Here is a 13,876-nt window from a genome sequence, read left to right on the forward strand (position 1 = left end):
CCTCTTGTTTCAATTACATACTGAAATGTCCCTAAAATTCCTCACCACCTCCCTGCATGTGTCTTCCCGGATGTTCCTGATCTCTCTGATAATAGCAGTTTTTAGTTCTTGGAGATTGGATGGAGCAGGAGTGTTAACACGGCCCTTGAGGTAGCCCCAAAGGTAGTAATCTAACGGGTTCAGGTCTGGAAAATGAGGGGGCCACTCAATGTCAGTATGCAATAATATTAGTCTATTACCGAAAGTGTCTGCTAGCCAGGTCAACACTCGATATGCTGTGTGGGGTACCACACATCGTTTAGTTCGTGTCCTTTTCTAAACCTCAGTGCTGGTAAAAACCGCTGAGGATTTGAAGGTATCGATCTGACGTCACAGTAGCCGTTTCGCCTGCCGTCTCATAGAAAAAAGGTCCAATGATCCCATGTCTGCTTAAAGCTGTCCATACAGTTATCTTGTCACTATGCAGAGGTTTTTCTTCATGAAAGTCTGGTTTGGATGTCCCCAAAACCTCAGGTTCTGCTTGTTAACTTGGCCACTCAATGTGAAGCGAGCCTCATCTGAAAACCACACACTCTCCAAAATGTGGTCGTGTTCCAGCACCCAGTTAGCGAATCTTAAGCTCAACGCAATATAGCTTTCTTTCAGGTGTTGCATTACAGATATTTTATATGGTGTCTATTTTAGATCGAATTTCAGAATCCTTTGCACAGATGATTTACTTGGATGTTGGTTCATGTCAGATAGTACCTTTCTAATAGACCTTCGTGGTGTTTCCTCTATAATGGTCTGTACTTGACTGATGTTCTCGTCGCACCTAGCACTCCTTCGTCTACCACTTCTTACTTTCCTGCGATAGGTAACACATCCATGAACTTCAAATTTAGATACAGTTCTATAAATCTGCTTCCTGGAGAGAGCACTGAATTGTGACATCATCATTTCAATCAGGACGTCATCACACGTAATGATGATGTAATGAGTATATGTGTACCCAATCAAGTTAAATTAGGAAAATCCTGCTATCCAAAGTATTTTGAATTTTCAAATAAAGTTATATATTGGAAAAGATATTACCTGTCAAAGTTGGGACATGTTTTTGGGACACCCTGTATGTGGTGTATAGCATATATCAAATGCGCAGTACATGTTTTGGATGACTGCTTTATATTCGTGCTGTGTCCTCTTGCATAGTGGAGCTCTTGCCCTTTGAATAGTGCTATATCACTGAAGCATGCCGCCGAGGACACCAAACAGCACGCCTCACACGGTCACATTATACTAACAACGGTAAACCACTGTAGGACGAGCACTAAGCCACTAAGCAGAAGCAGATTTTTGTAGACTTTGGTACGTCTTGGCAAGGGGAAGGAGCCCAGAGCCTACCTCACAAAGGCGGAGCGCTGAACAGAAGGCCAAAGGTGAGGCGGTGTCAAAGTTAGTTAGGAAGAAGGGTAACTATAAGATTCTTAATTTAGTCGCCTTTTACGATCAATTCTTAAGCCCCCCCCCCCACCTGCAGGCCAGACGTCCATTTTAACAGCCAGGGTAATGTAAGGACGGCTTCCCATGTTGCGTGTATCTGTTGTGGGAGGTATATACGTGTTGTACTATATCACTGAAGCATGCCGCAGCCCACCAGGTCACATTATACTGACAATGGCCGAACCAGTCGTCCCACTCTTTTAATGCTAAGCAGAAACATAAACTACTACATTTATAGACTCTACTCCCGACCAGGGGACAGAACCTTCAGACTACGTCTAAGAATACGTTTTCTCTTAACACAGACAGGGATATCAACAGTTTTACCAGTATGAGATTTTTTAGATTTACCCTATGGTAAAGACGTTCTACACGAGATCTTCGCACGTGCTCAACAATGGTACGACTCCATGACAACAGCATCATGACTTCGTGGTAATAGTATTATAACGTCAAAACAATGAAATGACGTCACAAATACGGCGACTCATTGAGGTCACGTCATCCTCGCTTGCCTAATTGACACGTTTATTAGAGACACAAAGTGGTGCACGGGGTAAGAGAAAAAGAATCATTCACCCCCTTTGGAGTGAGACAGGAGATCTCAATCCTCGGGTTAACATTTGACAACTTAAGAATCTTACCCTCCTGTCTCACCCCTATGGGGTTGAAAGATTCTATTAATAGTCTAGCGGATTCGTGCAGAAATTTGGTCAAATTGTGCACATTTTGATAAAAGCATGAAACTTGGCACATATTAAGAATACAACCAAATGAAACTTTTGAGGACCCGGGCCATTTCCAAAAATAGCCTATGACGACATGGCGGCCATTTTCCAATATGGCCGCCACACTCATTTTGCTTATTACAGGAGTATCGGAATTCAATTGTGATATGTAAATAATTAATCTAATTCATATAAGCTTTTAATTTTTACTTTAATTCAAATTAGCTTTTAATTTTTAATACATTGTTTTATTAAAATATGTCATTGTTCAGGCAAGTGTTGTTCCCGCTTTGAAGGCACTCATTACCAAAAGGTTATTCTCTGTAGATAAGCAATGCAACTTTTCATATCAAAAGAGCATGTGGTGATTATTTTCTTTGATCACTTTTATGTTGCATCATTTCATAAAATTAAACTATTTACTGATTGTTCTTTATTTATGCGACATATTGGTGTCATTGGAAGATTGTTCTGTTCCCCTTCCCCCAAGGATGTTTCTGGCCAAATTTGGTTGCAATCCATGCAGAACTCTAGGACAAGTAGCAATTTATAGGATTTACCTCTATAACCCCTATTGGGCCCCACCCCTCCTGCCCCAGGGGGGTCAGGGTCACCATTTATGCAAAATCTGATTCCCTTCTCCTTCGGGCCAGGTGAGCTAAAAATAGTCGCCTAATTGACCTTTTTGGTCCCGCGTCTAAGGCCCCGGGGGGTCAGCCCTATCATTTGTACAATTTCAAATCCCCAACTTATAAGGATGCTATAATTGCATTATGAGTGCTCTCCCATGCTTAGCTGTAGAGAAGAAGTCATTTATATGGAAATAGCCAAATTGAGCCCTTTTGTCCCCGCCCTTCAGGCCCCCAGGGGGTCAGCCCCGTCATTTGTACAATTTTTAATCCCCACCCTATACGGAAGCTACCATTGCAATACGGGTGCTATCTCATGCTGAGTTTCAGAGAAGAGGTTGAAATTCTAAAAATAATATGTTTTATCCCTAAAATGATTGCCTATCTCCAGAACAACATATAATGTAATCCTAAGACCATATACCAATGCAGAATTCATATCTGACTTTATCTTTCCTAATGCCTTCCTTGGCACCGCCTCACTTTTGGCCTTGCGTTGAGCGTTCGCCCCTGTGATGAAGGCTCTGGGTTCTGTCCCCTGGCCGAGACACACCAAAGTCTATAAAAGTGGTAGTTTCTGCTCCTGCTTAGCGCTCAGCAAACGGGGAGTGGGACGACTGGTTCGCCCGTTGTCAGTATAATGTGACCGGGTGGGGTGTGTTGCTTGGTGTCTTCGGCGGCATGCTTCAGTGATATAGCACTATAAAAAGGGCAATAGTTCCACTATACAAGAAGACATAACATGAATTTACCGCAGTCTCCCAAAACACGCACCTCGCACAACATACACGCAACAGACCGCATACATGGGAGGCCGCCCTTACATGACCATAGCTGTTAATAGGACGTTAATTAATCAAACAAACAAACAAACAAACCAATGCAGAAATCAATATCAGTTGGTGAGGAAAAGTAAAGTACAGATTGGCCCCATGAGCATCTTGAAATTCTTGAAATTTACCTTTTAATATTTGCCCATAACAAAAAACAATACTTATAATCCATTATCTGTGTTGAAATCCATATCATTGTTGAGATAATGCATGTTAGTGCATTTCACAACATGCATCAAAACCTTAACCTAGTATTTCGACCCATTGAACATCTTGAAGTCATCAAAATTCCGCATTTTCTTCCTTAAAATGATTGTTCCTACCCAACACTTATAATACTATGTTAATGTAGAATTTAATGTCAGATGTTACATGTTACAGATAATCCCCCCCCCCTTCCTCGGGAGGATAGTTAAAAGATTGATATATATAGAACAAATTTATCATTCATACCATTAATGAAAATCTCACTTCCGAAGTTTTTCAAATATCTATTCCCAAGTTGTGGATATTAATCTTTAATATATATATATATTTGAAGGATATTAAAGATGCTCCACCGCTGACAAATGGTATTTTTTCACTATCAAAAGCAGGAGAAGACGATGTAGTATTTTTCTTCAGTTACTAAACTTACTTACTCTACACCATTACCACCATTGAAAAGTTTGAGCTTCTAATTTTATTTCAAGTTAAAAATATGAAAAAGAATTAATTGCATCCCGAAAAAAATCTGTGGCACTATTATTCTATGTGGAATGAAGTATTGATTGCGCATGCACCAAAGGCAAAATAAAATATTTAATGTTATTTTTTGTGTTAATTATAACTTTATATACACGATTATTCACAAATTATTGTTCAAATAATGAATATCATTTATGCTCTCTGGCATCTTTAAACTTTAATAGATATATACATAACAGTTTCATATTTTTTTATAAACTAGTGGCCATCTTGGAAAATGCCAATTAGAGACTGCAATATACTGAAATAAATGCGTATGTCCATAAGTAAAATTAATACCAAATGTGTCAAGGTACAACACACATATTCTCAATTACAGAAGATATAATGATGTTACCTTATTCCTTATAAATTGGCGACCATCTTGGAAAATGTCTTTTATATTGCCAGAAGTCAACTTATGGGGATTAAAAGTATTATTTTATTATCTATTTCAAATTGCTGAAATGCTTCAGTAAAAATACCACAAAATATGTCAAAGTCCAACAAAAAATAGTCATATATAGTAATTTTTCTTATAAATTGGCGGCCATCTTTGAAAATGTCTTTTATAACGCCATAAGTCAACTTATGGGATTAAAAGCATAAATTTATGATCTAATTCAAATTGCTGAAACACTTAAGTAAAAATACTACTAAATATGTCAAAGTCCAACAAAAAATAGTCATATAGATCTATAGGAGATAGTGAGATACAGTGATTTTTCTTTTTAAATTGGCGGCCATCTTGGAAAATGGCTGCCATTTCTATATTTAGAAACAAGAGGCCCAAGGGCCTTAACGGTCATCTGACTACCTTGGCAATAATCATATAGGAAATAAATTAGATATAGTGTCATGGTAGCCATCCTCGATTTGGGATCAACCAGAGATGTAATAACATTTTGTCGGGACCATGTCAGTATCATTTCATGTAAGTTTCAGCCAAATCGCACCGGTAGAACTTGAGAAGAAGTTCAAAATGTGTTTTCAAGATGGCGGCTGTGGCGGCCATCTTGGATTTCGGATCGACTCGAAAAATAACAACACTTCTTCAGGACTATGTCAGAATCATTTCCTGCAAGTTTCAGCCAAATTGCACCGGTAGAACTTGAGTAGAAGTTCAAAATGTGTTTTCAAGATGGCGCTGTGGCGGCCATCTTGGATTTTGGATCGACCCGGAAAATAACAACACTTTGTCAGGACCATGTCAGGATCATTTCATGCAAGTTTCAGCCAAATCGCACCTGTAGAACTTGAAAAGAAGTTCAAAATGTGTTTTCAAGATGGCGGCTATGGCAGCCATCTTGGATTTCGGATCGACCCGAAAAATAACAACACTTTGTCGGGACCATGTCAGGATCATTTCATGCAAGTTTCAGCCAAATCGCACTGGTAGAACTGGAGAAGAAGTTCAAAATGTGAAAAGTTAACGCACGGCGGACGACGACGGACGAAACATGTCATCCTGACCTAAAAATCTGAGGTGGCCCGGGTCCTTATTTTGTTTCCTATATGCTTAAGTATATTTGTGCTAAGTTTCATGCTTTTATCAAAATGTTGCAAAATGCACAATTTTTTCGCGAATCCGCTGGACTATAAGGAAGAATAGAAATAAAGAAAAGATAATAATGTATTTAGTCGCCTTTTACGATTAGTCATTAGAAGAGCAGAAGGTACATTTTTACTCTCTACCTTCAGGCAAAAAAATAAAATCCTAAATTTAGTCGCCTTTTGCAATTTCGCGTAACTATCAACATAAAGTCAAGTTAGATTCGTCCCCGGTACAGTAATTGAAATGTAACGATTTCCGCCTCCGGTCCTTCGTCAGTAGGCCTATAACGAATGTGGAAGTCGCAGACTACCTGGAATGTCACATAGGGTAAAGGCCGGTAATTCCGGACGCTTTGGAGCAACACAACAAATAGGCCAGTATTTTTCTGACATACAGTACAGGCCAAGTGGACGGGCGCTTGTCCACTCGTCCACCGACTGAGGAATCGGAATGTAACGTTACTTCAAATAGTGATGTATATTGTGCAGAATTTGCGGACGTGTCTGAAGACAAAACGGGAACGTTTCACAACGTCCATTGTATCTCGTATGTTATTAGGGCCCCGCATCGAGATGCGGGTGCCCTATAGTAATCAGGTTGTCCGTCCGTCTGTCTGTCCGTCCGTCCGTCTGTCCGTTTTTTTTCTTTTGCACATTAATGATGGAAGGGAGTGGAGTATTTTCCCCATATTTTACATGATGATTCCCCATCCATCCTAGATCTGCTTGGTAATTTTTCAGGCTGAAATTAAATTAAAAAATCGGCCATCTTGGATTTTAACATTTAAAAAAATCACAATGTTGTTGCTCTTAACTGATAAACATTTTGTTATAACATTATGATGCAAAGTTGTTCAGAATTAAACAAGGAGTTGACTGACCAAAGGTAAGGTCATGGGCCAAGGTTACTAAGTCAAAGGTCAAGGTCAAATTTAAAAAATTTATTTTCTCATGAACATTTTGCTACAACATTTATATTGAAGCAGAGTTGTTCAGAAGTAAACAAGAAGTCAACTCACCAAAGTTTTGACTGACCAAAGGTAAGATCATGGGGTCACTGCATCAAAGGTTGTGGACACATTTTCCATTTTTGGACTTATTAACAATTTGTTATGACATAAATAAAATTATTCATTGCTTAATATATTAATTAAAGTCAATATGATTTGAATCAAAATGGCTACATGATATGATTAGAATCAAAAAGGCTGCAAATCAGTCATCTTGGCACGTCAGACACATAGCGGGGTCCTTTCTGACGTGTCAGTGTTCTAGTTAGAAAAGGGAAACTAAACAAAACAATATATTAACAACACCGAACAAAACAATATATTGATAAGGTGTTCAAGCTAGTAAATTGGTGCTGTGGTAGTTGTATGTCTGCTTTTGCATCGAATACAAAAGGAATCGTTCTTTCATATTTCTTGTATAAGAAAAACAGTCAGAGTAAGTCACATACAACATATCATATGTATATGCATTGACAGGATATTGCAAATATCAGCTTGAAATTACAAATTAAATTCCAAGTTTCCCAAATATCGTACTGACATTTTAATAAGCGATTACTTGGTAAAACACCTACGATGTGTGATTATGACCAAAGTAAAATTTGCTTTCGTAAATTACCCAAAGCGCACGGCAGCCATTATTACGTATACAGTACTGCCGAGATCCCGAATTTCATCCCTTTTTTAGTCACAAAATTACGTATTCTGGATAACTTGTTCTTCTGAATCAGAAATTTTTGAATTTATTTTTTGACATACAAATGAGTCAGTTTATAGTTACTTTTTATCATATTTTTATCATATTTTAAAACAAATCTTCGAGTATTTTAGGATTCTCGAAGCCGTACGCAATGTGTCCTGGTCGGTATTTACAGTACTACAATCTATATTCATAAATCTAAATGTAGTCTATCTAACATGTATTCAAATTATTTTAAAGTAATATCACTTCAATCTGAGACTTCGAATAGCAGCCCATGGAATAACAGCGACTGAAAATTAAAAAAAAACAACAACTCTACAGCATGAAATAGAATGATTTCACCTTTTTATTTTTCGAGATATCGGCAGCCATACGTGTATGTACACATGTAGATCTGCATGTACGCGTAACACAGTGGTTTATAACATCCATTTAAAAGAAGATATACTTGGTAAAGAACAAAATTGATATCTTTAACAAGTACTTATTGAGATAAGTTGTGGTAATTACGTATTAATATTAATAAATTCCCCAACTATGGGCCGTGGCATGATCATGAGGTGTTCTACATGTACCAGCGAAGATAAATTTACTCTACTATTGTATCAGCATTTTATACTGTAAATATAATTTGTGCAACGATTTTTGAGACTTTGCTTGAAATCCAATGACATGAGAAAAAAATATTTATGTAAACTATTTTAAGACCGCACGAAGCCCTATTTTTCTAAATTATTGCATAATTATCTTTATAGTTTGTATGAAATGTGATCTAAAATATTACTCTTGTATCATTCTTGTACCATAGGTTGTTTTTCAACCGCAGCTGACTTGTAAAACATGCGAAATTCTCGATTAATGGACATATTCCCATCGGTTAGACAATAATGATATAATAACAGGTATTATCAAAGCGTAAAACAAGTGTACGCTGTCATAAAGTAAAAAGAAAATACTTCGGCAAATAAATGACAAAGATTGCTAACCCTCTGTATTATCTACATGCACTAAACTAAATGGTGAACACAAATATCGAATAAGCCAACAGAAAAGTAATGAAAATTGACATTGGCAGGAAAAAGCAACTCCTGGATTTAGGCACAAACACACACATCAGTTGTACAGCAGTGAAGTACATGTACTACCGTAGCCCAAATAACTGTCAATCAAAATAGGTGTCCGCGTTTGATTGGTGGATGTCTGATATTCACCTGTCACTCACAACCACACAGACATCTAATTGGTCCTCGCTGCATAGTGTATACGTCACGCTCGGTGGGCTCAACCCATGACCGCAAAGCGATAAATAAATGTTGAATGCTGAAAAACTGTTGATATATTATATCAGAAATATATCTTATATGTATATATGTTTCTGATTATAGTAATTATCCAAGGATTTATAAGTGATTATTCATATACGTCCTTATAATTATCATACTATAAGAAAAAAAACGAGTAAAACTAGTCTTTATTGGCACGTAACGCATCTTTGTACAAGTTAATAAAGTTTTATGTTGCAATTACATTGGCCCTCAGTATAATGTGACCGGGTGGGGTGTGTTGCCTGGTGTCTTCGGCGGCATGTTTCAGTGATATAGCACTATAAAAAGGGCAACAGTTCCACTATACAAGAAGACACAACACGAATATACCGCAGTCTCCCAAAACACGCACCTCGCGCAACATACACGCAACACACTGCATACATGGGAGGCCGTCCTTACATGACCATAGCTGTTAATAGGACGTTAATTAATCAAACAAACAAACAAACAAACATTGGCCCTGCAGGTAGGGCGTTAGAATTGTACCTGCTGCCCCTATTGCATGATCGTAAAAGGCGACTAAATTTAGGATCTTATCTTTTCTCTTCTTCCTAACTGACTTTATCTTTCCTAATGCCTTCCTTGGCACCGCCTCACTTTTGGCCTTGAGTTGAGCGTTCGCCCCTGTGAGGAAGGCTCTGGGTTCTGTCCCCTGGCCGAGACACACAAAAGTCTATAAAAGTGGTAGTTTCTGCTCCTGCTTAGCGTTCAGCATACAGGGAGTGGGACGACTGGTTCGCCCGTTGTCAGTATAATGTGACCGGGTGAGATGTGTTGCTTGGTGTCTTCGGCGGCATGCTTCAGTGATATAGCACTATAAAAAGGGCAACAGTTCCACTATACAAGAAGACACAACACGAACATACCGCAGTCTCCCAGTACACTCACCTCGCACAACATACACGCAACACACCGCATACATGGGAGGCCGTCCTTACATGACCATAGCTGTTAATAGGACGTTAATTAATCAAACAAACAAACAAATAAAATGCAATTACATAGTGAATATTTGTAAATTAGCTCAAGGACGTATATGAGACTCACTTATAGTCTCACTTGATTAGCTGAATATGTCAGCATCAAGAAAACTTTAGTTAGCAATCTATTTGAGGACAACTGAAATATATCCTTGATAAATAGTTTGAAAGTCTAATCATATGGATGTATTTTTATACTAGAAACAGTAACATTATTTACAATGGCATATCGAAAAAAGAACCATTCAAAAGCAAGGATTATAATGAAAATAAATAAATCCTTGTCAAAAGTAATGCAAAATGTCAGAAATGATATTTTTGATAATTGCTCGATTTCGGATATTCAATTCTTTGTGAGTTTTGGTCAATATGATCATTATTTGATATACATACATGTATGATGATAGTTTATATGACCAATAAACGTACTGTATCACTCCGTAGATGATTGCTTAAAAGAGAGATTTAGAATAGTATGATATACTATCTATTTTTTTTTCTTAAAAGAAAGAAAATCACGTATATTGAACTGCGCAATAAATTTTTATTATGAAGATAGGCCTAGTAACTTTATATTCAAAGAGAAACGTATTTAAGTAAACAAGATTCCTAGATGTCCACAACTATTACGTATACAAGGTGATCCCTTTGGACTATGTATTTTTTGCATTAGTTCAGTTGCAATACTTCGTAATATATTCATATCATCATCATAATTGTGTATATTTAATATAGGTTATTACCCCAAATCAGCAGTCACATGAGTCGATATACAGGTACAAATTGAGCAATTTTGAGGGCGGTATCTCGGTACTGTGGCCGACTTTTATGTAGTTTCGACATCATTGTCAGGAAATTAAACAGAACATTTCAAAATATAAAATTTAAAGTCCCGTGTACGTCAGCGAGTCAACATGAGCGAGGTACTTCGACAGTGGTATCGTTACCCAGACGATTTTTCTTGAGATGTGCATAATGTCATGCATTTTTTTGTGTTTTTTGTCCGAATGAGATCCAGAGAGACAGCGATGAGCGATATCTTTCAATTAACTAAATCTGCCAATATATTTGAAATCTTCTTATCCATGTTACGTGTTTTAGTGAATAAAAGGAGAACATTTATTTATTAATTTTTAATTCATATCCAGGGATTGTGACCATATCTATTTCTTCTCCATGTCCAACAAGTGACTCTCTGCTTAACGTAAAAATCTTAAACTTATTTCAGCATATGTTCATACGCTTCCTTGGAAATATTTATTTCAACACAAGACGATACATATAATGAAATGACTCTGCATACTCTAGTTAGTAGTATCACTTAGGGAAATATAAATTGTGACAATCATATCCTGTAATGTCAATTACCAGTGGATGGTTTCGCTGGTAGATCGTAGTGTGACTAAGACAACGGGAGTCATACCTCTTAGCACAAGGAAATACCTACCGTGATTGATTGACAGTCCACGTCACTGCAACTCACAGGTATATTGTAAGTACATTGTACCTATGAAAAATTGGTCCAAGAGTTTTTTACACTTAGATACCATGTGTAACAGCAACTCACAGGTACATTGTATATTGTAAGTACATTGTACCTGAAAAACTGGTCCAAGATGTCAAGAATTTTTTACACTTAGATACCATGTGTAACAAGAAGTGAAATTACTGAATGACGTGATGGATGATTAGAAATATCTTAACCCACACATATGAACCAATATTTATCTACACATTTTCATCGTAGTCCAGACCAGAAAAACAAATAGAAAGAATTCTAAAAAATATTTTACAAAATTGCATCAGCATGAGAAACGTATTTAAGTAAACAAGATTCCTAGATGTCCACAACTATTACGTATACAAGGTGATCCCTTTGGACTATGTATTTTTTTGCATTAGTTCAGTTGCAATACTTCGTAATATATTCATATCATCATCATAATTGTGTATATTTAATATAGGTTATTACCCCAAATCAGCAGTCACATGAGTCGATATACAGGTACAAATTGAGCAATTTTGAGGGCGGTATCTCGGTACTGTGGCCGACTTTTATGTAGTTTCGACATCATTGTCAGGAAATTAAACAGAACATTTCAAAATATAAAATTTAAAGTCCCGTGTACGTCAGCGAGTCAACATGAGCGAGGTACTTCGACAGTGGTATCGTTACCCAGACGATTTTTCTTGAGATGTGCATAATGTCATGCATTTTTTTTGTGTTTTTTGTCCGAATGAGATCCAGAGAGACAGCGATGAGCGATATCTTTCAATTAACTAAATCTGCCAATATATTTGAAATCTTCTTATCCATGTTACGTGTTTTAGTGAATAAAAGGAGAACATTTATTTATTAATTTTTAATTCATATCCAGGGATTGTGACCATATCTATTTCTTCTCCATGTCCAACAAGTGACTCTCTGCTTAACGTAAAAATCTTAAACTTATTTCAGCATATGTTCATACGCTTCCTTGGAAATATTTATTTCAACACAAGACGATACATATAATGAAATGACTCTGCATACTCTAGTTAGTTAGTAGTATCACTTAGGGAAATATAAATTGTGACAATCATATCCTGTAATGTCAATTACCAGTGGATGGTTTCGCTGGTAGATCGTAGTGTGACTAAGACAACGGGAGTCATACCTCTTAGCACAAGGAAATACCTACCGTGATTGATTGACAGTCCACGTCACTGCAACTCACAGGTATATTGTAAGTACATTGTACCTGAAAAATTGGTCCAAGAGTTTTTTACACTTAGATACCATGTGTAACAGCAACTCACAGGTACATTGTATATTGTAAGTACATTGTACCTGAAAAACTGGTCCAAGATGTCAAGAATTTTTTACACTTAGATACCATGTGTAACAAGAAGTGAAATTACTGAATGACGTGATGGATGATTAGAAATATCTTAACCCACACATATGAACCAATATTTATCTACACATTTTCATCGTAGTCCAGACCAGAAAAACAAATAGAAAGAATTCTAAAAAATATTTTACAAAATTGCATCAGCAAATACAAGAATTTATAAGTGAGAAGGATTCGTGTCTGTCTCTTTACACTACTAAACACCACGCGAGACGCTTACGAACCGGGAATAAAAACCGTTTTTCTCAACAAATACTTGTCTTATCGAGTCAAACGAAACACCAATGTAAAGTAAATTAAATTTCACAACGTTTATAGCTTGCTTTAAAGACGGAAGATTTAGAAGAAATGTCTTAAACTATCGTTAAAAAATACGACCGCTCATGAAAACTTATCACATAAAACCATGATATAATGTTTAAACTTTGTGTTGATGCAAAAATATCATGTTTAAAAGAATACACTTAAAAGTAGTTAGCCAAGGCAAAAAGCCTACAAACCGGAGGTCCCTCTGCCTGTCAACATAGACAAAGAAGGAGTTTCCAATCTCTATGTATATATGTTTCTGATATTGTGAATATACATATCAAAACTGTCAAAGAATTTGTGTCACGATTTTTGACTTTGCAATTGTTCACGCTTAAATGAAGTGTGTTCTCCTTTCAAGACCAAGATGCAGTCACTCGGAGTCATTAGTTACCGGACACCTAAGATATCTGCATTTCTGTTATCAGGATATGTATTGCGGTAACGACTACGAGACATATTTGGTGCGTGACGTACGTAATCGACCCTCTGCGAGGCAGCGCGCAGCGCAGCTCATCACTATCAATACTTGCATACAGCGCCGACACACCTACCTGTGATTTTCGAAAACCTATTTTTAGCGATCGGGGATGGTTGTTTCGTCAATTTTCTAATCCGACTGTGTTTTATTTTTGTTAACTTTTTTTTTCTACTAATAGAATAGTCTTTTAGACAGTTTAGATAAAAGGTGTCGTCTTTAGAA

At 37.0% G+C, this 13,876-nt stretch overlaps 1 pseudogene; it reads right to left on the reverse strand.

Moving 5' to 3' along the window:
* Positions 1-267: 267 nt before the first annotated feature.
* The window catches only part of LOC138315873 (uncharacterized), a 173,230-nt pseudogene continuing 159,621 nt past the window's right edge, over positions 268-13,876 (reverse strand).

This window comes from Argopecten irradians, chromosome 2 (genome assembly GCF_041381155.1).
Source record: "Argopecten irradians isolate NY chromosome 2, Ai_NY, whole genome shotgun sequence".
NCBI classification, from domain to species: domain Eukaryota; kingdom Metazoa; phylum Mollusca; class Bivalvia; order Pectinida; family Pectinidae; genus Argopecten; species Argopecten irradians.